This window comes from Ascaphus truei, unplaced genomic scaffold (genome assembly GCF_040206685.1).
Source record: "Ascaphus truei isolate aAscTru1 unplaced genomic scaffold, aAscTru1.hap1 HAP1_SCAFFOLD_633, whole genome shotgun sequence".
NCBI classification, from domain to species: Eukaryota; Metazoa; Chordata; class Amphibia; order Anura; family Ascaphidae; genus Ascaphus; species Ascaphus truei.
Window position 1 is genome coordinate 1 of NW_027456966.1, and position 26,444 is coordinate 26,444.

Genomic DNA, 26,444 nt, shown 5'->3' on the forward strand with positions numbered 1-26,444 from the left:
TCCCACCCACCCACCCACCCACACACCCACACCTTCCTCTTCCCCACCCACCCCCACCACCCTTCCTCTCCCACACACCCACCACACCCACCCTTTCCTCTTCCCACCCACACCACCCACACACCCACCTTCCTCTTCCACCCCACCCACCACACACCACCCTTCCTCTTCCCACCCACCACCCACACACCCACCCTTCCTCTTCCCACCCACCCACACACCCACCCTTCCTCTTCCCACCCACCCACCCACACACCCACCCTTCCTCTTCCCACCCACCCACCCACACACCCACCCTTCCTCTTCCACCCACCCACCCCACACACCCACCCTTCCTCTTCCCACCCACCCCACCCACACACCCACCCTTCCTCTTCCCACCCACCCACCCACACACCCACCCTTCCTCTTCCCACCCACCCACCCACACACACCACCCTTCCTCTTCCCACCCACCCACCCACACACCCACCCCTTCCTCTTCCCACCCCACCCACCCACACACCCACCCTTCCTCTTCCCACCCACCCACCCACACACCCACCCTTCCTCTTCCCACCCACCCACCCTCACACCCACCCTTCCTCTTCCCACCACACCCACCCACACACCCACCCTTCCTCTTCCCACCCACCCACCCACACACCCACCCTTCCTCTTCCCACCCCACCCTCCCACACACCCACCCTTCCTCTTCCCACCCACCCCACCCACACACCCACCCTTCCTCTTCCCACCCACCCACCCACACACCCACCCTTCCTCTTCCACCCACCCACCCACACCCACCCTTCCTCTTCCACCCACCCACCCACACACCCACCCTTCCTCTTCCACCCACCCACCCCACACCCCCTCCCTTCCTTCCCACCCACCCACACACACCCACCCTTCCTCTTCCACCCACCCACACACCCACCCTTCCTCTCCACCCACCCACCCACACACCCACCCTTCTTTCCCACCCACCCACACACCACCTTCCTCTTCCACCCACCCACCCACACCCACCCTTCCTCTTCCCCCCACACACCCACACACCCACCCTTCCTCTTCCACCCACCCACACACCCACCCTTCCCTCTCCCACCCACCCCACCCACACACCACACACCCACCCCTCTTCCCACCACCCACACCCACCCCTTCCTCTTCCCACCCACCCACCCACACCCACCCTTCCTCTTCCCACCCACACACCCACCCTTCCTCTTCCCACCCACCCACCCACACACCCACCCTTCCTCTTCCCACCCACTCCACCCACACACCCACCCTTCCCTCTCCCCACCACACCCACACCCACACACCCACCCTTCCTCTTCCCACCACCCACCCACACACCCACCCTCCTCTTCCCACCCACCCACCCACACACCCACCCTTCCTCTTCCCACCTCCCTCACACCACCCTTCCTCTTCCCACCCACCCACCCACACTCCCACCCTTCCTCTTCCCACCCAACCCACCCACACACCCACCCTCCCTCTCCCCCCACCCACCCCACACCCACCCTTCCTCTTCCCACCCACCCACCCACACACCCACCCTTCCTCTTCCCACCCCACCCCCACCCCACACACCCCACCCTTCCTCTTCCACCCACCACCACACACCCACCCTTCCTCTTCCCACCCACCCACACACCCACCCTTCCTCTTCCACCCAACCCACCCACACAACCCACCCTTCCTCTTCCACCCACCCCCAACCACCCACTCACCCACCCTTCCTCTTCCCACCCACCCAACTCCGCACACCCTACTCCTTCCTCTTCCCAACCCAACACACCCACAACACCCCACACTTCCTCCCACCCACCCACACACCCACCCCCCTCTTCCACCCCACCCACCCACACACCACCCACCCAACACCCACCCCCCCTCACCCACCCAACCCCACCCTTCCACTTCCCACCCACCCACCCACCCACAACACCCACCCCCTCTCCACCACACACCCACCCCCACCCAACCCCCCCACACAACCCACCCCCTCTTCCACCCACCCACCCACACACCCACCCCTCCTCTTCCCACCCACCCACCCACAACACCCACCCTTCCTCTTCCCACCCAAACCCCCACCCAACACACCCCCCCCCCACACACCCACACCCCACAACACCCACCCCTCCCACCCACCCACCCACACACCCACCTTCCCACCACCCACCCACACACCCACCCCCCCCCACCCACCCAACACCCCCCTTCCTCTTCCCACCCACCCACCCACACACCCACCCTTCCCTCTTCCCCCCACCCACACCCCCCTCCTTCCCACCCCCCCACACACACACCCACCCTTCCCCTTCCCACCCACCCACCCACACACCCACCTCCTCTCCCACCCACCTCACCCACACACCCTTCCTCTTCCACCCCCACCCAACACACCCTTCCTCTTCCCACCCTACCCACCCACACACCCTCCTCTCCCACCCACCACCCACACACCCTTCCTCTTCCACCCACCCACCACACACCCTTCCTCTTCCCACCCACACCCACTCCACACACCCTCCTCTTCCCCACCCCCCCCACACACCCACCCTCCTCTTCCCACCCACCCACCCACACACCCACCCTCCCTTCCCACCCCACCCACCCACAAACCCACCCTCCCTTCCCACCCACCCACCCACACCACACCACCCTTCCCTCCACCCAACCCCACCCACACACCCCACCCTCCTCTTCCCACCCACCCACCCACACACCCACCCTCCTCTTCCCCACCCACCCACACACCCACCCTCCTCTTCCCACCCACCCCCCACACACCCACCCTCCTCTCCCCCACCCAACCCACACACCCACACAACCCACCCTTCCCCTCCCAACCCACCCCCACACACCCCCCCTCCCCCCACCCACCACCCACAACCCACCCTTCCTCTTCCAACCCACCCACCCACACACCCACCCCCCCTCCCACCCACCCCCACAACACCCACCCTCCCTCCCACCCAACCCCACCCACACAAACCCACCCACCTCAACCCCCCCACCCACCCAAACACCCCCCCCCACAACCCCCCCCCAACACACCCCCACCCTCCTCTTCCCAACCCACCCCACCCAACCACACACCCCACACACCCCCCCCCCTCTTCCCACCCACCCACCCTTCCTCTCCCACCCACCCACCCACACAACCCCCCTCCCACCCACACACCCACCCTCCTCCCACCCACCCACCCACACACCCACCCCTCCACTTCCCACCCACCCACCCACACACCCACCCTTCCTCTCCACCCACCCACCCACACACCCACCCTCCCTTCCACCCACCCACCCACACACCCACCCTTCCTCTTCCCACCCACCCACCCACACACCCACCCTTCCTCTTCCACCCACCCACCCCACACCCACCCTTCCTCTTCCCCACCCACCCACCCACACACCCACCCTCCTCTTCCCACCCACCCACTCCACACACCCACCCTTCCACTTCCCACCCACCCACCCACACACCCACCCTTCCCACCCACCCACCCACACACCCCCCTTCCTCTCCCACCCACCCACACACCCACCCTTCCTTCCACCCACCCACCCCCACACCCCACCCTTCTCTTCCCACCCACCCACCCACACACCCAACCCTTCCTCTTCCCACCCACCCACCCACACACCCACCCTTCCTCTTCCCACCCACCCACCCACACACCCACCCTTCCTCTTCCCACCCACCCACCCACACACCCACCCTTCCTCCTTCCACCCACCCACCCACACACCCACCCTTCTCTTCCCACCCACCCACTCCACACACCCTCCTCTTCCCACCCACACACCCACACACCCTTCCTCTTCCCACCCACCCACCCACACACCCTTCCTCTTCCCACCCACCCACCCACACACCCTTCCTCTTCCCCCCACCCACCCACACACCCTTCCTCTTCCCACCCACCCACCCACACACCCTTCCTCTTCCACCCACCCACCCACACACCCTTCCTCTTCCCACCCACCCACCCACACACCCTTCCTCTTCCAACCCACCCACACACCCTTCCTATTCCCAAAAACCCACACACCCTTCCTCTTCCCACCCACCCACACACCCTCCTCTTCCACCCACACACCCTTCCTCTAAACACACCCTTCCTCTTCCACCCACCCACACACCCTTCCTCTTCCCACCCACCCACACACCCTCCTCTTCCCACCCACCCACCCACACACCCTTCCTCTTCCCACCCACACCCCTCCTCTTCCCACCCACACACCCACCCTCCTCTTCCCCACCCACCCTTCCTCTTCCACCCACCCTTCCTCTTCCCACCCACACACCCTCCTCTTCCCACCCACCCACACACCCTTCCTCTTCCCACCCACCCACACACCTTCCTCTTCCCACCCACCCACACACCCACCTCTTCCCACCCACCCACACACCCACCCTTCCTCTTCCCACCCACACACCCTTCCCTCTTCCCACACACCCACCCACACACCCACCCTTCCTCTTCCCACACACCCACCCACACACCCACCCTTCCTCTTCCCACCCACCCTTCCTCTTCCACCCACCCACACACCCACCCTTCCTCTTCCCACCCACCCACACACCCACCCTTCCTCTTCCCACCCACCCACACACCCACCCTTCCTCTTCCCACCCACCCACACACCCACCCTTCCTCTTCCCACACCCTCACCCACCCTTCCTCTTCACACACAACCACCCAAAAACCCTTCTTCCACACCACCACTAAACAACATTAAAAAAAAAAATCGATTCACATTCCGGGCAACGCCGGGTCTCTCAGCTAGTAATATATAAAATCGAATGGTTAGTGAGGTTAGTGCTATCTGCGGTGAATCTCATTGGTCCGTGACTGTCATTGCCCAAGAGGTACGCCCCACTGTGACATCACCTCCTTCACTCTCACACACTTGCAGTCACACCACACGGCCAGAACCTCTGACGACTCCTTGGTAAGTTGACATGTCACACTCTCACCCCCCACACTCACACACCAACCCCCCACACTCTCACCCCCCACACTCACACACAACCCCCCACACTCACACCCCTCACACTCACTGGCCCCCCACACTCACACACAACCCTGTACACACAGTCACCCCCTCACACTCACACACACTCAGTGTCACTCACCCCCCACACTCACACACAACCCCCCACACTCACACACAACCCTGTACACACAGTCACCCCCTCACACTCACACACAACCCCCCACACTCACACCCCTCACACTCACTCGCCCCCCACACTCACACCCCCCCTCTCACACACAACCCTGTACACACACTCACCCCCTCAGACTCAGTGTCACTGAACACTGTACACACACACACACACACACACTGTCACCCCACACACACTCAGTGTCACTCACCCCCCACACTGACACACAAATCACCCCTACTGTCACCCCTGTGCACACACACACACACACACACACATCTTACACACATCTTACACACATCTTATACATTTACAATTCTCCCTCCGCAACGACAATCGCCCATTACCTTCATTCTCCCTCCGCAACGCTCTGCCCACCTCATATATGGGCGCCTCTCCCTCCGCAACGACAATCGTCTAAACCGCACATATTACAGCGGCCCATTACCTTCATTCTCCCTCCGCAACGAAGCGCTCATATTACAGCGCCCGTTACACCGCCCGCTCTCTGCCCACCTCATATATGCCCGCCGCCGCGCACAATCGCCCATTACCTTCATTCTCCCTCCGCAACGCTCTGCCCACCTCATATATGGGCGCCTCTCCCTCCGCAACGACAATCGTCTAAACCGCACATATTACAGCGGCCCATTACCTTCATTCTCCCTCCGCAACGAAGCGCTCATATTACAGCGCCCGTTACACCGCCCGCTCTCTGCCCACCTCATATATGCCCGCCGCCGCGCACATTACACCGCCCGCACGCGTCCATTAACTCGCGCCCACATTACACCGGCCGCCCGTAGCCCTACTACTTCAATGTCTGTGCAAATACCCCTATAAACCGCCACCCACACCGCACTCTTTCTACATTTTTACTAATGCCCCACAAACTCTGGTACTATTAAAATGTATTTCTCTTTCTACAATGCCGTGCACCTACGCAGTGTAAATTATATTTGTAAAATGGCCGACACACTTAACATTCTACATCATTCACACATCAACTACATTAATTTACCAAAATTTTGCTTTTACAACTACTAAATACAAACATTTGCCTCTACAAACACATGGACGCCGCTCACCGCCTACTCTCTATGAACTTCAATTTCTTCTCAAACTACTCACTTACAATTACAATTAATTTATATCTATTCACATTTATATCTCTTTGTACAATGGCGTGCACCTACGCAGTGTCAATTTAATTTTTAAAATGGCCGACACACTAATTTTTTTTTCCTATTATCCATTTATAACATATTTTCTTTTATTTTATCTTTATTTAATAGCCAATATAATTCTTTTTATTTACATTACCCCCGCTTTGCTAATGTATTCTTATAATTTACTCCTTTTTTTTTCCAAATGTATTTTTTTTATCGATTCTTATAATTTACTCCTTTTTTTTTCCATAGCCGCTATATAATTATTTATTCTTTTCTTTATTTTTTGGCATAGCCGCTATATCATACTTTCACTTTTTATCAACTTTGCTTCATTCACACATCGCCACACATATTACATTAATACATTCAACATCATTCACACATCAACTACATACATTTAAATCTTCCAATGCCCTCCGCACGCCAATCTCTGGATGCGCTCCGCATACACTTTTTTTTTTTAAAACATTATTTTTTCTGCCAACATTTACAACTTTATTAACAAACATTTATACAAACATTTTACATCTAACAATCACCTCCGAACGCCAATCTCTGCATGCGCTCAGACTTTCTACAATGGCGTGCACCTACGCACTGTCAATTACATTTATAAAATGCCCGACACACTAAATGTCTTTTACTATTATCCATTTATATAATATTTTCTTTTATTTCTTTCATACCCGCTATTATACTTTTTATTTACATTACCCCCGCTTTGCAAATTTTTTTTTTTTATCCATTCTTATAATTTCTTCCTTGCCGCTATATCATACTTTCATTTTTAATCAACTTTGATTCATTCACACATCACCACACATATTACATTAATACATTCAACATTATTCACACATCAACTACATACATTTCAATCTACCAATGCCCTCCGCACGCCAATCTCTGGATGCGCTCCGCACGCCAATCTCTGGATGCGCTCCGCACGCCAATCTCTGGATGCGCTCCGCACGCCAATCTCTGGATGCGCTCCGCACGCCAATCTCTGGATGCGCTCCGCACGCCAATCTCTGGATGCGCTCCGCACGCCAATCTCTGGATGCGCTCCGCACGCCAATCTCTGGCTGCGCTCCGAACGCCAATCTCTGGATGCGCTCCGCACACACCACTTTCACCAACAACTCATTTCAAAAAAAAATATTTTTTTTTTTTTCCTGACAACATTTTTAACTTTATTAACAAACATTTGTACAAACATTTCACATCTAACAATGCCCTCCGAACGCCAATCTCTGGATGCTCTACGCTCACATAACTTTCTGCACAATTTTATTTGAAAGTTTTATTTTAAAATGTTATTTTTGTTTGTGGCAAAATAAATTTCTTTATTAAATGCTCATTTTAAATTCTTTTTATACAAATACATCATATTTAATGTTCATTACTGCTATTTCACAACACCCACCCACCCTTACTCTTCACACACCCCCACCCACCCACCCTTACTCTTCACACACCCCCACCCACCCACCCTTACTCTTCACACACCCCCACCCACCCACCCTTACTCTTCACACACCCCCACCCACCCACCCTTACTCTTCACACACCCCCACCCACCCACCCTTACTCTTCACACACCCCCACCCACCCACCCTTACTCTTCACACACCCCCACCCACCCACCCTTACTCTTCACACACCACCACCCACCCACCCTTACTCTTCACACACCACCACCCACCCACCCTTACTCTTCACACACCCCCACCCACCCACCCTTACTCTTCACACACCCCCACCCACCCACCCTTACTCTTCACACACCCCCACCCACCCACCCTTACTCTTCACACCCCCCCACCCACCCACCCTTACTCTTCACACACCCCCACCCACCCACCCTTACTCTTCACACACCCCACCCACCCACCCTTACTCTTCACACACCCCCACCCACCCACCCTTACTCTTCACACACCCCCACCCACCCACCCTTACTCTTCACACCCCCCCACCCACCCACCCTTACTCTTCACACACCCCCACCCACCCACCCTTACTCTTCACACACCCCCACCCACCCACCCTTACTCTTCACACACCCCCACCCACCCACCCTTACTCTTCACACACCCCCACCCACCCACCCTTACTCTTCACACACCCCCACCCACCCACCCTCTTCACACACCCCCACCCACCCACCCTCTTCACACACCCCCACCCACCCACCCTCTTCACACACCCCCACCCACCCACCCTTACTCTTCACACACCCCCACCCACCCACCCTTACTCTTCACACACCCCCACCCACCCACCCTTACTCTTCACACCCCCCCACCCACCCACCCTTACTCTTCACACACCCCCACCCACCCACCCTTACTCTTCCCACACCCCCACACACCCACCCTTACTCTTCCCACACCCCCACCCACCCACCCTTGCTCTTCACACACCCCCACCCACCCAGCCTTGCTCTTCACACCCCCCCCACCCACCCACCCTTACTATTCACACCCACCCTTACTATTCACACCCACCCACCCTTCCTCTTCCCACACCACCACACACCCACCCTTCCTCTTCCCACCCACCCACCCACCCACTCTTCATTTATGTTCCCACACCCCCACCCAACCACCCTTCCTCTTCACACACCCACCCTTCCTCTTCACACCCCCCCACCCACCCTTCCTCTTCACACCCCCCCACCCACCCACCCTTCCTCTTCACACACCCCCACCCACCCTTCCTCTTCACACCCCCACCCACCCTTCCTCTTCCCACACCCCCACCCACACACCATTCCTCTTCCCACACCCCCACCCACCCTTCCTGTTCCCATACCCCCACCCTTCCTCTTCCCACACCCCCACCCACCCTTTCTCTTAGCACACCCCCACCCACACACCCTTCCTCTTTACACACACCCACACACACACACTTCCTCTTCCCACACCACCACACAGCCATCCTTCACACACAACACACCCATCCAAACAACATTCCTCTTCCATCACACCCCTACCCTTCCTATTACACCACCCACCTTTACCACCACCACCCCCACATAACTATTTTCTTTTACACACTTTCACAGGTCACAACAAATACTATTTTTCTACGTAAACACAGCACAGGAAAAGTTTTACTCACAAAAGGTAACTTATTAATCTTCATGTATGCATTCTACAACAATTTTATTTACATCATACCTACACATATTACACACACCCATCCACCTTCCTCTTCAACCACAATTCCTATTACACCACCTTTAACACACACCCCCATACAAACACTTTTTTACACACTTTCACACGTCTACAAAATACATATTGTTTCAACATACACACACTACATTTTTCAACACCACCACACTCACATCGTTCACACACACACACACACTTTCTCTTCACCAAACACAACCAACAAAACAACATTCATGTTCCCTCACACCCCTACCCTTCCTATTCCACAATTACTCTTCAAACAACAAAGCACCCACCCACCTTTACCACCACCACACCCACATAACTATTTTCTTTTACACACTTTCACAGGTCACAACTAAAGTATTTTTTCTACTTCAACACAGCACAGGAAAAATTACACTCACACAAGGTAAGTTATTACGTTTCATCTTTGCATTCTAAAACAATTTAATTTACATCATAACTACACATATTAAACTTTTTATTACATACATTACAGCATTATTAAATCATTACATACATATACACCATTATTACATCTCATTTTTACTTTTCATAATTTACAATACACATTTATCAATTACACTAACATTCACATTTACATCTACAAACACACATTTATTAACTTTTTTCCTTCTTTTTACAGGCATCAACAGTACCGGCTTTCACAATTCTACAAACCCCCCAAATCCACCCCTCCAACTAAATACAAGACGTGCTCCATCAGATGGTGGATATACAGCAACAATACATCTTCGAAACAACACTAATATACAAGTCGACAACAAATGGATTGTTCCATATTCTCCACTACTTTCTAAAACTTTTAACGCACACATTAATGTAGAATACTGTAATTCTGTTAAATCTATTAAATACATTTGCAAGTATGTCAACAAAGGAAGCGACATGGCCATTTTTGGCATCACTAACGACAAGATCAAAGATGAAATTTCACTATATCAGTTGGGACGATATATTAGTAGTAATGAAGCCGTTTGGAGGATTTTGTCTTTTCCAATTCACCAACGTCATCCAACTGTTGTTCACTTAACAGTTCATTTAGAAAATGGACAAAGAGTATACTTCACACCTCATAACGCTCACTCACTTGCAGCTCAACCACCAAACACAACTTTAACTGCCTTCTTTCAATTGTGTCAAAATGACTCTTTTGCTAAGACATTACTATATCCTGACATTCCTAAATATTACACTTGGAATTCATCTACTAAAATTTTTAACAAAAGGAAACATGGAGTACGTATTACAGGAGAAGACGCCGTACAAAGTGAAGCATTGGGTCGTGTATATACAGTTCATCCAAATAACGCTGAATGCTTCTTTCTTAGAATGCTACTTCATAATGTTCCAGGACCAACTTCTTTTACACATCTCAAAACTGTGGATGGACACCTTTGTCAAACTTATCGCGAAGCTTGCCAAAAACTTGGATTACTAGAGGATGATCAACACTGGAATACTACTTTATCAGAAGCTGTTTTACATTCTTTACCTAATAAAATAAGAAACCTTTTTGCTATTATCATTACCACCTGCCACCCATCCAACCCTAACACTCTATGGGATACCTACAAAGACTACATGAGTGAAGATATACTGGCAAAAGCACAAACAGACAACCCAACACTACACTTACATTTTTCTCCAGAAATTTACAACGAAGTACTCATTTTGTTAGAAGATAAATGCCTAGCTATTAATAACAAAACACTACTTCAATTAGGAGTACAATCTCCTGAACGTCACCACCGCGATATACTTAATTCAGACATTATGCGTGAGAGAAACTACAATATTATACATCTTAAAAATTATGTTGCATCAAAAAAACCTATGTTAATTCCACAACAATTACAAACATACCAAAACATTATGTCTCACATCACAAAGGAACAAGGTGCCATTCTTTTCCTTGATGCTCCAGGGGGAACAGGAAAAACATTTCTCATCAACTTACTCCTTGCAGAAATTAGAATGGAACACAACATAGCACTTGCTATTGCATCATCTGGAATTGCAGCCACTCTTATGGATGGAGGAAGAACTGTGCACTCTGCTCTTAAATTACCTCTAAACATTGCCAATGAAGAAAACCCAACATGTAATATAACAAAAAATTCTGGACAAGCACGTGTACTACAAACTTGCAAACTTATTGTGTGGGATGAATGTACAATGGCTCACAAAAAATCACTTGAAGCCCTTGATAGAACATTAAAGGACTTACGTAACTGTCAAGACATCATGGGAGGAGCTGTAATACTTTTAGCTGGTGATTTCAGACAAACACTTCCTGTTATACCAAGATCAACACCTGCAGATGAACTTCATGCATGCCTTAAATCTTCTCATCTATGGCACAATGTTAAACATTATCCTTTAACTACAAATATGCGAGTACAACTTTTAGGAGAATCTAATACTCAAGATTTTGCAAACAAGCTTCTTCAAATTGGTGAAGGTACTTTACCTACTAACTTATCTGGAGAAATTGATTTTCCAACACAATTTGCACACATGATGACATCACTTACAGACCTCATACATCACGTATATCCAAACATCATACAAAATTATAACAATCACCAATGGCTATGTGAACGAGCCATACTTGCAGCAAAAAATAATTGCGTTAATGACATTAATCATCAAATACAAGATATGATTCCAGGAAATATTACAGAATACAAGTCCATAGATACCGTCGTAGATAATGATGAAGCCGTTAACTATCCCACTGAATTTCTTAACTCACTTGAGCCGCCTGGAATGCCACCACATCGCCTTCGAATTAAAATTGGAACACCCATCATGCTACTTCGCAATCTCAACACACCTAACCTTTGTAATGGAACAAGACTCTGCATCAAAACATTAATGCCCAACCTCATTGAAGCTACTATATTAACAGGAAAGGCCACAGGAGAAGATGTCTTCATACCCCGCATTCCACTCATTCCTACTGACATGCCCTTCAATTTCAAACGCCTACAATTCCCAATCAGACTGGCATTTGCTATAACCATCAACAAATCACAAGGACAGTCAATTAAGTTCACTGGAATCAACTTACAATCACCATGTTTCTCCCATGGACAGTTATATGTCGCATGTTCTAGAGTAGGCTCATCCCATGACTTATATATATTTGCTCCAAATGGATCTACCAAAAATGTGGTTTATAAACAAGCATTACAATAAACATTTACTATTAGCATTCTTACACACATCAAATTACATTTACTACAACACTACTTTTACATTTACACACACATATCACGGATTTTCATCCAGGGATTGTTCCGATTGCCAATTCTTGGAGTCAGGAAGGAATTCTTTTTTCACCTTAATACGGTTTTTTTTTTGCCTTCCTCTGGATGACAACGTATGTTCACACATACAATTAATTTTCTATTATCAACTTGCATTTAATAACAACTATCATTTATTACTATACCAATTATTATCACATGGACTCTTACATATGTTTATTACAAATGTATATACCACTTTTTATTCTTCATCAACGACAATAAAATATTTTTACAAATTTTATATATTACTCTTTGTTTTCATTGTATTTCATTCATATACTTTTTATTATAAACAACATTATTTTTTATTTTATCCATTCACATTCCGGGCAACGCCGGGTCTATCAGCTAGCATTACAATTAACATTGACTTTCCTCAATTTCCATGAACTCTACATATTGCCATAAGAAATTACAAAAAAATTAAAGACACTCAATACACTACTGTCATCTTTTATTACTACATTATTTTACAACACACACTTTAACATTACATCAAATACACTCCTCTCAACAATGGACATTCACATCTTTCAAGAAGCATTTCCAACAATAACATTTTCAAAAATAACTACCGTAACAACTAACATACACTTCAAACATTTGCCCTCATATACATGTGCTTTCTACTACTGTTGATTTACAAACACAATTCTAACTAATATTGCATAACATTGGCATCACATTACAACTTTCACATACAACATTTACACATACTTATTCACACTTCACATCCCGGGCAACGCCGGGTTTCTCAGCTAGTTTTATATATTAAGATAACAATGGACAGTGGTGCTAAAGGATAATGGATATGTATTACAACGAAAAAAGCATCCTTATGAAGAAGCACACGGGCATGCCAAGAAAGTGATAACAATACAAATGTATTACTGTGGGTTAAAAACAAGGGAAGAAAAATTGATAAAAGAGGAGGGGGACTCACATCTACCAAACATGTATTCCGTGAGGCAAAGAACAGCAAAAGTAATCACCAGCACAAGCAGCTCTGATCCAAGCATGCACATATACCTCTACACACAAGCAGCTCTGATCCAAGCATGCACATATACCTCTACACACACAAGCAGCTCTGATCCAAGCATGCACATATACCTCTACACACAAGCAGCTCTGATCCAAGCATGCACATATACCTCTACACACAAGCAGCTCTGATCCAAGCATGCACATATACCTCTACACACAAGCAGCTCTGATCCAAGCATGCACATATACCTCTACACACACAAGCAGCTCTGATCCAAGCATGCACATATACCTCTACACACAAGCAGCTCTGATCCAAGCATGCACATATACCTCTACACACAAGCAGCTCTGATCCAAGCATGCACATATACCTCTCCACACACTGCAGCTCTGATCCAAGCATGCACATATACCTCTACACACAAGCAGCTCTGATCCAAGCATGCACATATACCTCTCCACACACTGCAGCTCTGATCCAAGCATGCACATATACCTCTACACACACTGCAGCTCTGATCCAAGCATGCACATATACCTCTACACACAAGCAGCTCTGATCCAAGCATGCACATATACCTCTACACACAAGCAGCTCTGATCCAAGCATGCACATATACCTCTACACACAAGCAGCTCTGATCCAAGCATGCACATATACCTCTACACACACTGCAACTCTGATCCAAGCATGCACATATACCTCTACACACAAGCAGCTCTGATCCAAGCATGCACATATACCTCTACACACAAGCAGCTCTGATCCAAGCATGCACATATACCTCTCCACACAAGCAGCTCTGATCCAAGCATGCACATACTGCACCGACACACTTTATTCGAGCAAATACCCAGTATGTACCTGGCAGATACCTGGAATGCGCCGCTCCTCACCTCTGACAAGCCCCGTTGCGTTTGCCTTCCCAGCCTGGGTTCATGCCTGGCTGACGGGCGGCTGATCTGTTAAATGATAATGATTAGGATTTAATAGGCTGCAATGCTTCGCGTGTCTACCAGATGGCATAAATTCATGAATTGTAATGCAGTATATATATATATACTGTGCAGTATTGCAGCCAGCGGGAATAAAATGCTTCAATCCCTGCTTGGAAAATACCTCAATGCACTCGGGCAGAAAACAGTCACAAACCTCAATACACCCGGGTATACCCGAATTCGTGGGACTAGCCGAGCTCGAATAAAGTGTGTCGCCAGTGTATACCTCTCCACACACTGCAGCTCTGATCCAAGCATGCACATATACCTCTACACACACTGCAGCTCTGATCCACGCATGCACATATACCTCTCCACACAAGCAGCTCTGATCCAATCATGCACATATACCTCTACACACAAGCAGCTCTGATCCAAGCATGCACATATACCTCTACACACAAGCAGCTCTGATCCAAGCATGCACATATACCTCTCCACACAAGCAGCTCTGATCCAAGCATGCACATATACCTCTACACACAAGCAGCTCTGATCCAAGCATGCACATATACCTCTACACACAAGCAGCTCTGATCCAAGCATGCACATATACCTCTACACACACTCCAGCTCTGATCCAAGCATGCACATATACCTCTCCACACAAGCAGCTCTGATCCAATCATGCACATACTGCACCGACACACTTTATTCGAGCAAATACCCAGTATGTACCTGGCAGATACCTGGAATGCGCCGCTCCTCACCTCTGACAAGCCCCGTTGCGTTTGCCTTCCCAGCCTGGGTTCATGCCTGGCTGATGAGCGGCTGATCTGTTAAATGATAATGATTAGGATTTAATAGGCTGCAATGCTTCGCGTGTCTACCAGATGGCATAAATTCATGAATTGTAATGCAGTATATATATATATACTGTGCAGTATTGCAGCCAGCGGGAATAAAATGCTTCAATCCCTGCCTGAAAATACCTCAATGCACTCGGGCAGAAAACAGTCACAAACCTCAATACACCCGGGTATACCCGAATTCGTGGGACTAGCCGAGCTCGAATAAAGTGTGTCGCCAGTGTATACCTCTACACACAAGCAGCTCTGATCCAAGCATGCGCATATACCTCTACACACAAGCAGCTCTGATCCAATCATGCACATATACCTCTCCACACAAGCAGCTCTGATCCAAGCATGCGCATATACCTCTACACACAAGCAGCTCTGATCCAAGCATGCACATATACCTCTACACACAAGCAGCTCTGATCCAAGCATGCACATACAGGCATACCCCGGTTTAAGGACACTCACTTTAAGTACACTCGCGAGTAAGGACATAGCGCCCAATAAGCAAACGGCAGCTCGCTCTTGCGACTGTGAGCACGTCCTGAACAGCAGTACCGGCTCCCTACCTGTACCGAAGCTGTGCACAAGCGGGGAGACTATAGAGCTTGTTACACATGTGTTATTTACATCAGTTATGCACGTATATAACGATTGCAGTACAGTACATGCATCGATAAGTGGGGAAAAGGTAGTGCTTCACTTTAAGTACATTTTCGCTTTACATACATGCTCCGGTCCCATTGCGTACGTTAATGCGGGGTATGCCTGTATACCTCTACACACAAGCAGCTCTGATCCAAGCATGCACATATACCTCTACACACAAGCAGCTCTGATCCAAGCATACACATATACCTCTACACACAAGCAGCTCTGATCCAAGCATGCACATATACCTCTCCACACAAGCAGCTCTGATCCAAGCATGCACATATACCTCTACACACACAAGCAGCTCTGATCCAAGCATGCACATATACCTCTCCACACAAGCAGCTCTGATCCAAGCATGCACATATACCTCTACACACAAGCAGCTCTGATCCAATCATGCACATATACCTCTACACACAAGCAGCTCTGATCCAAGCATGCACATATACCTCTACACACAAGCAGCTCTGATCCAAGCATGCACATATACCTCTACACACAAGCAGCTCTGATCCAAGCATGCACATATACCTCTCCACACAAGCAGCTCTGATCCAAGCATGCACATATACCTCTACACACAAGCAGCTCTGATCCAAGCATGCACATATACCTCTACACACAAGCAGCTCTGATCCAAGCATGCTCATATACCTCTCCACACAAGCAGCTCTGATCCAAGCATGCACATATACCTCTACACACACTGCAGATTTGTGCACATAACGTAAGGAGATAGCTGTTGTTGTAAAATAGTAATTGCAGAAATGGAGGCAATAAATGCTCGAGTATTAAAGATGTAAATACATCACCATTAAAGCGTAGGTGTGAAAGGCCAATTTACAGATAGCCAAGGCCTCCTGTCATGGAAAAGGGTAGGGGTCCCACTCCACAGACTCTCACTCCAACGCGTTCCGACTAAAACGGTCTTCTTCAGAGAGAAGAAGATTATATATATATATATATATATATATATATATATATTTTTTTTTTGCATGTCATTTCCCAGAATCCCTTGCTGCAGTGGAAGTGCTGTATGCTGGTGATAATGGGGAAAGGAGGGGTTGCAGACCTGCCTAAGACATGCAGATGAGCATACAGTTGTATTTGCATATTTGCTTTCCTGTGGAGGGTTTTTGTCACTTTTTTTACTCACCATAACTTAACTCAGTATTATGGTATAGCCTATCCCATAGCCTCTTTGCATACCCAGTTAAATCAACCCCACACTGATGAGACCCATTAAGGTCGAAACAGCTGTCTGTGGGTGGTTTTCTGGGTATGCACCTTAACCCTGGCTGTGCTCAAAGCTGTGACCATGCAGCAAGCTTAAGCCTATAGGGAACCATGTTAAAAATGGTTTTTGAGGCAAAAAGTGACACTGTGTGCTCATTTGCATGTCATTTCCCAGAATCCCTTGCTGCAGTGGAAGTGCTGTATGCTGGGTGATAATGGGGAAAGGCGGGGTTGCAGACCTGCCTAAGACATGCAGATGAGCATACAGTTGTATTTGTATATATATATATATATATATATATATATATATATATATATATATATATATATATATAAAAAGGAAAAGAGAAGAGAGCGCACGCCCATAGCGTATAAAAGTATATTTAATGAAGGGGAGGGGGAGGGAGGGGTAAAAAACGCACTTACAAGAAGTACAATAAAATCAAGCATATGTGATAATAATCACCACCATCCGGTCTAACTGCAAGCTCTTGGGGCAGTCCCAGGCTCCGTTGGTGAAGGAGCAGCGTCTCAGCAGATTCCAGGACTGATGTAGGTCATCCGGTCAAAATGCAGACTTTGGGGGCATTCCCAGGCTCCGTTGGCAAATGAGCAGCGTACCAGCAGTGTCCCAGGGCTGGTGTGCTGTAAATAGTCCCAGACAAAAGTTCTGTATGGATAGTGCCTGCAGCACTAGCGCTAGGATCAATCCACTCCTGCGCTGGATGTAGACTTGAATGTCAGTGCGTTATGGGGCACTGGGAGGAATCCCATGTCTGGCAAAACATCTCGCTTGGAGCGGGTCTCGTATACTATGGCCGTTTCATAGATGATATCATTATAATTTGGGATGGAGAGGAGTCAGTCCTACACGATATTTTGAGCTCTTTCAGCGACAACTCGTTTGGACTCAAATTCACTTTTGATATCAACAACTTGTCCACTGTCTTTCTGGATCTGGCCCTGAGCATAGACACAGACCTGAATATCATTACCACCACACATTTCAAGTCTGTGTCTGTGAATAGCTACGTCCATGCGTCCAGCAACCATCATAAACACTGGCTCAACAATATTCCCTTGGGGCAGTTCCACAGAATTCGTAGGAACTGCACAAGGGATGTTGACTTTGAAAACCAGTCAGTCACACTTGGGAAGAAATTTCTTTCCAAGGGATATGATCCCGTCGTGGTGTCCGACTCTCTCAGCAAGGTGAGTTCCATTGCTAGATCGACTTTACTTGAAAAATCTAAAGACAAACAGAATAAACAACAGAGAGGAAAACGTTCAGGTTATGACACCCCAATAATACATTCAGAGATAGAGAGGCCGACTGTAAGATTTATTACCACCTACAACCAGTCATCCAAATTTATCAATAGGATTTTAAATGATCATTGGTCCATTCTAAAGTGTGATCCTTATCTAGGACCTATCCTGCCGGATAGAGCTACTGTTACATATAGGAAAGCAAGGAGTATAAAAAGCATACTAGCTCCCACTAGGCTTAAATCTTCCTCTATTTGTGATACTGTTAAACAGAAGGGACCATTGGGTAACCATCCCTGTGGCCGCAGTCGATGCATTACGTGCAGGCATCTTTTGAATCAAACTCAAGTTTGTTCTCCAACAAGGGGTACCACGTATGACATCAGTAGCTCTATCACCTGTCTTAGCACTTATGTTGTGTATCTTATACAGTGCGGTTGTAGTCTGAAATATGTTGGACGAACCACCAGGACTCTGGGAACTCGCTTCCTAGAACATAGGAGAAATGTCATTAAGGGTCTGAATAATCACAGTGTCCCTCGACACTTTAAATTATTCCATCAACAGAATCCCAAGACCATGCAAATTATGGGAATAGAGACCATTTCTTCCTGTGTTCTGGGAGGCGACCGGTTCAAGACGCTCTGCAGGCGGGAATCCTATTGGATTCACCAATTGGGCACTCTCAGCCCTGGGGGACTAAACGAATGTTTAGACGTTAGTACTTTAGTTTAGTCTATCCTCGGATGCCTCTTCCTATTCTCCTCCTCTGCTTCTCCACTTCATCCCTTGTTTGGATCTCCTCCAGAGGTCCCCCCATTCCCATCCCATTCCTTTCCCTCCCCCTTCTCCCCTCCCCCTTTCCCCCCCCCCCTTTCCCTCCCTCTCCCCCCCTATTTTGTACCTTCCCTTCCCAGTTCCCACCCTCCTCCCTTCCGTCTAAATTATGGATATCCATTCATTACACACTATTGTTGATTTATAAAATAGATACTTTAAAATAGGGACACTGGGTTTAATAGATGGTATGAGGAATCTACCCTTATATACATAGCACAACACCATAATAGTACTCTTAAATATATATAATGAATTTATTCATTAGATATTCACTTAAACATGGCCAACTAGGGCCTGGTAGTCACCACATAGAATAAATACAAATAGGTATATAGTATATAGTTTATAGTACACATAACTTATTTACATACACAACACTTGGTTCACTATATCACACTGTAGCACATATTTATAGATTTACCTTCCAGGCCCCAGCTTTGTTTGTGGCATATAGACTCCAGTTACATAGTCTCCTTTTGAGTTTAGGCTTTCATTTGTATGAACATTTAAATTCAAAAAATTTATTTTTATTTTTATTTTTATATTTCATTTTTTAATTTTTCATCCATATATTTTTTTATTATATTTATATTTAAATTCATTTTGTCCTTGGTCCAACCATATGGGATCATAAGAATTGATATTTGATTTAGGCACTCATCAGGGTGCAATATTTAATACTTGTTATATTTTGGTTGCACATATATTAATAAGTTTATAATGTCATATGATCTCTTTTTCTATCATCAATATCTAAGTATTATACTCCAAACTGGCTTATGTGTGATCATCCCTCTATCTACAGGTGGGATCTAGATATGTATCATCATTTCACAATGCTGAGTTATTGCAATGTATCCCATAGTTAATATTGATGGGGTTTGATCCACATACAAGACTAGTATTTTCAATTTTGGTTTGAACCCTAGAGAACGATGCTGTTTTATATTATTGTTTTATAATTGGTTACTGATAACTATTTTATATCAAATATATGTTTAACTGTGTGTTAATTGTAAATGTATATTTAGCAATATGATAGACATTGTATTGTATGTATATGTTAAATTTATCATCTCCTCCAAATTCTTTCAGGGTAAATATCTGCATTAAATGTAATTATGTATTCTATAGTGTTGGTAGCACGGATAATGATTACAGCTGAGTAGGGGCGTTTTTTCAACAATTACCTTTATTGGAGTGTGTATATAAAACCGGACCTCCCCCCCTCACGTTATCCCTTTGAAAAAGTTAGCCGAGACTGACGAAACGCGTCAGGGAGCGTCTTGACGTCAGACGCACTGACATTCAAGTCTACATCCAGCGCAGGAGTGGATTGATCCTAGCGCTAGTGCTGCAGGCACTATCCATACAGAACTTTTGTCTGGGACTATTTACAGCACACCAGCCCTGGGACACTGCTGGTACGCTGCTCATTTGCCAACGGAGCCTGGGAATGCCCCCAAAGTCTGCATTTTGACCGGATGACCTACATCAGTCCTGGAATCTGCTGAGACGCTGCTCCTTCACCAACGGAGCCTGGGACTGCCCCAAGAGCTTGCAGTTAGACCGGATGGTGGTGATTATTATCACATATGCTTGATTTTATTGTACTTCTTGTAAGTGCGTTTTTTACCCCTCCCTCCCCCTCCCCTTCATTAAATATACTTTTATACGCTATGGGCGTGCGCTCTCTCCTCTCTTTTCCTTTTTAGATATCCTGTGGACGTGGTAGATCCACATTGAGAGCTGCCGGAGACCCTACATACCAGCACCCATATTCATCATCGGAACTATCTGAGGACTGGTTTATCCTTTCAATTGCTTTTTTTCCATGTGTATATGTTTTATGTTTGTAATGGGCCTATCTTATGGTTATAGGTCTGTATACCTACACATTATTGTTTAGATCATTAGGTTATACAATAGATATATTTTTACATAGACATACATAGTTTATATGTTCCTGTAAGGCGCAGCTTTTTTCCTTCTGTTTTTTATATATATATATATATATATATATATATATATGAAACCAGGTGTCCCACCAAGGAGACAAAAAACAGCACTCAAGGTATATTGCAAAAGTGTATTTGAAAAAAAGCAGGCACATATAAATCCAACGTTTCGGTCCTGTATAGGACCTTCCTCAGGGGTGTGAGGAAGGCCCTATACAGGACCGAAACGTTGGATTTATATGTGCCTGCTTTTTTTCAAATACACTTTTGCAATATACCTTGAGTGCTGTTTTTTTGTCTCCTTGGTGGGACACCTGGTTTCCTGTAATTTTTGTTGAACAAGCACTTATTTCTTTGGAGCCTTTGAAGTGCCTGCTGTTATATATATATATATATATATATATATATATATATATATATAATCAAAAAATAAATAGATGATATTATTTTTTTATTATTTTATGATTATTGAAGCTCGGCTAACACGGTACTTATACCTCTACACATATACCTTGAGTGCTGTTTTTTGTCTCCTTGGTGGGACACCTGGTTTCATATATATATATATATATATATATATATATATATATATATATACAGCTAAACCCCGTTATAACGCGGGTCTCGGGGTCCACCCCGAGACCACCGCGTTACTAACGGGGTCGCGGAAAAAAAAATGGCCGCCGCGCTTTAGCGCATATTCATCCCGCGGGACAGGAGATTGGAGCGGGCATGTCCCTCCGCTCCCCGCTTCCCCCTGTCACCGCGGGACAGCCCGCGGGGCAGGAGATGGGAGCGGGGATGTCCCTCCTGTCCCCGCTTCCCCCTGTCACCGCGGGACAGGCCGCGGGGCAGGAGATGGGAGCGGGGATGTCCCTCCTGTCCCCGCTTCCCCCTGTCACCGCGGGACAGGCCGCGGGGCAGGAGATGGGAGCGGGGATGTCCCTCCTGTCCCCGCTTCCCCCTGTCACCGCGGGACAGGCCGCGGGGCAGGAGATGGGAGCGGGGATGTCCCTCCTGTCCCCGCTTCCCCCTGTCACCGCGGGACAGGCCGCGGGGCAGGAGATGGGAGCGGGGATGTCCCTCAGGTCGCCGCTTACCTCAGATCCCGCTGCCTGCATGGAGGTGGTAGCGGGGGGTTTCTTCTCCCCACCGCTGTCCCCGGTGCTCCCGCTGCCTGCGCGGGAGGAGGGGGGGGGGAGCGGGTGGTGGTGCTGGTCGCGGCCTTTCCTCTGCTCCGACCCCACCCCCCGTCTGTGTAGAGTGAGAGAGTGTGTGTCTGTGAGTGTCTAAGTGTGTGTAAGTGTGTGTGAGTGTGTGTGAGTGTGTGTGAGTGTCTGTAAGTGTGTGTGAGTGTCTGTAAGTGTGTGAGTGTGTGTAAGTGTGTGTGAGTGTGTGTGAGTGTATGTAAGTGTGTGTGAGTGTCTGTGAGTGTCTGTGAGAGTCTGTGAGTGTCTAAGTGTGTGTGAGTGTGTGTGAGTGTGTGTGAGTGTCTGTAAGTGTGTGTGAGTGTGTGTGAGTGTCTGTAAGTGTGTGTGAGTGTCTGTAAGTGTGTGTGAGTGTGTGTGAGTGTCTGTAAGTGTGTGTGAGTGTGTGTGAGTGTCTGTAAGTGTGTGTGAGTGTGTGTGAGTGTCTGTGAGTGTCTGTGAGTGTCTGTGAGTGTCTAAGTGTGTCTAAGTGTGTGTAAGTGTGTGTAAGTGTGTGTGAGTGTGTGTGAGTGTCTGTAAGTGTCTGTAAGTGTGCGTAAGTGTGCGTGAGTGTCTGTGAGTGTCTGTAAGTGTGTGTGAGTGTCTGTAAGTGTGTGTGAGTGTGTGTGAGTGTGTGTGAGTGTCTGTGAGTGTCTAAGTGTGTGTGAGTGTGTGTGAGTGTCTGTAAGTGTGTGTGAGTGTGCGTAAGTGTGCGTGAGTGTGCGTGAGTGTGTGTGAGTGTGCGTAAGTGTGTGTGAGTGTCTGTAAGTGTGTGAGTGTGTGTAAGTGTGTGTAAGTGTGTGTGAGTGTATGTAAGTGTGTGTGAGTGTGTGTGAGTAAGTGTGTGTGAGTGTGCGTAAGTGTGTGTTTAAAACATCAACAGTAGAATGAAAAATACAGAAAATGCACAATCGTACAGTATTAACACATTTATTGATGCATTGAACAATAAAGTACTGTATTTAAAACACCAATTGTCGTGTTGTTCATTTCTCATAAATACTGTACTGTAAATAAAGTACTGAACACACACAAAACACATACAGGACTGTACTGTATACTGTAGTATGCACTGTAAATACAGCACATACTGAAAACCGTGTAATGCACTCTGTGCTCATGTAACAACTGTACAAAACAAAACATTCTGAACTGAACATACTGTAATAAAACCAGCTGGAGATTACACTTGAAAAAACCTATCAAGTGTTGTCTGTTTCAGTGCTTCTCTTTTCTTTTTTTTTCACGATTTCAATGATTCTTTTTAATTGTAGGATTGTTATATAATTGACGTTTTCTGACTCTAGAAATTGAAGTCCTGTTTGTAATCCCACCAGCGCCTCAGTGATCTTTGGTGGCGGTTCTGGTTCCTCATCCTCATCGTCTTCTGTAATATCCAGATCAGTATTTTCACTTGTAAGGCTTTGTATGATTTCCGAGTCCGCCATATGTTCATGAGTAGGACAGCTGCTGTCCCCATCGACCCAAGAGTCAATTGTAGCCCCACTTTCCGTATCAATGAACGGTTCCATGACTCGTTCGGCATTGGCAATTTCCTGCTCTGTGAGGCCTTCGTTCACATAGTTTGTAAGTAACTGATTTGCGGCGGCGACTTCTTCCTCCGTAAACCCCTCAAAATCAGCATCGTCCTCACTGTCACTGGCGAGTTCGGCGTCAGCCGGCACAGGACGTGCACCTGTTATGTTTCGCCAACATTTCGCAATGCACATTTGTGTGACCGCTTCCCAAGCTTCGCCACCAATATAAAAAACTTCTTTTAGATTCATTTTCTTTAAAAATGATATAACAGAATCTTCACTTGTGATTATTCGATGTATCATTGTTTTCCGAAAGTTCATCTTAAAGGTTGCAATAATGCCTTGATCAAGCGGCTGTATTTTGGATGTCGTGTTCTTGGGCAAGTAGCTGACCCTTATTTTTCCATCTCGGCTTATTAGGCTATCGGCCGGGGGATGTGCAGGGCAGTTGTCAAGTAACAACAACGCTTTTGTATCCAGGCTTTGTTGACGTAAGTATTTACGGACCTCTGGTACAAACTGTTGATGAAACCACCTTTCGAAAATACTGGCAGTCATCCAGGCATTTCTGCTAAAGTCATACGCAAAAGGCATAGTACCCATGTTCACATGGTGGAAGCACCGCGGCGACTTAAACTTGCCAATACAAAGTGGCTTCAGTTTGTGATTTCCAGATTGGTTCACACAAAAAAGTACAGTCACTCTGTCTTTCATTTGTTTAAAGCCTTGTTTACGCTGTTCGTCATTCTTACAGGCCAGAGTGGTATTCGGTAGCATTTTGAAACACAGTCCGGTCTCATCGCAGTTATAAACCTGTTCTGCGGTATAGCCACCATCTTCAATTATCTCTTGAAGTTGGGCAGGGTACGAGCATGCAGCTTCATCGTCAGCTGACCGTATCTCTCCTGATATAGCGGTTTTAGTTATTCCATGTCGCCTTTTAAAGCGATCTAGCCATCCACTACTTGCCGCGAAGGAGGTTGAAGCATTGCCGTGAAGTTGGCTGTGAAACTTTTTGGCTTGCGTTTGCAGATGGGGTCCAGACAGAGGTATGCCTTCGGATCTTTCTTGGACAAACCACTGAAAAACAGCTTTATCCAACTGGCTGTCTTTAGGTTCACGCAAACGATTACGCTTCAGTCCATCGTCTGTTTCCATGGATTTTACTGCATCACGAAGTTTCTCCTCCTCCTTTTTCCATCCGCGAACTGTAGACTCATTCAGTCCTAGGTCTCTAGCCACCTTGGTTTGCGTGACTCCAGATTTTATTCTGTCAAGCGCAGCAATTTTTTCTTTGACGGTAAACCTCTTACGTTTGGTTGAAGTTTCCGCCATTTCTTCCTGCCTGGGGTCTTCACTTTTTTCTTAGTGTTGAAAACCTGAGGCTTTTAACAACTGATCTGGAGGGCTTAAGTACAGTACCTGAGTACAGTATGTATTTTACCAGCTCTCAGACAGCACAGTGTGTTGTATGATTAAAATGGCTGAGGGGTCAGAGGTGTGTGTACGTGTCACTTTATTAATGTACAATGTTTGATTATACAGTACAGTATTTTTTTTTATTATACAGGGTACAGTATATGTGATCACTTCATTTGTGTTAATTTTTATTCAATTTTTAATAGTTTTAACAAACTTTAATGTTATGTTTGTGCAACTTTAACTGGTGTAAAATGACCCCGCGGGGTCACGTTGCCATGCCGTGACGTCACATGACCCCGCTGGGTCATTACACGACGAACCGCAGAGGACCAGAGGGAACTGGCAGGCAACATCCACTCCTCACGAGCCGCACGGCGCATGCGCATGCGCACGGCGAACGTGAGGGGTGCCTGCTTTGGAGACAGGTAAGCAGTCTCCGGAAGACCGCTACCCCCCCCCCCCCCCCGCCGCAGCACAGGGCCCTCGCGTGTGTGTAAGTGTCTGTGAGTGTGTGTAAGTGTCTGAGTGTGTGTGTAAGTAAGTGTAAGAGCCGGAGCGGGAGGTGGGAGGTTTGACAGGGAGGGGGGGCGTGGCTTGAGCGGAGGGACCCGCTACTCTCCCCCCCCCTCCCTCCACGGACTGCAGGAGGGAGCTGCTACTCTCCCCCCCCTCCCCGG

General features: G+C 47.6%; 1 long non-coding RNA gene across 1 annotated transcript; it reads left to right on the top strand.

The window, feature by feature from the left end:
* Positions 1–9,263: 9,263 nt before the first annotated feature.
* Positions 9,264–13,080, top strand: LOC142485749 (uncharacterized). The gene is made up of 3 exons (XR_012798696.1): positions 9,264–9,479; positions 9,882–9,942; positions 10,180–13,080. It is a non-coding gene; the product is annotated as an uncharacterized LOC142485749 (long non-coding RNA).
* The last annotated feature ends 13,364 nt before the right edge of the window (positions 13,081–26,444 follow it).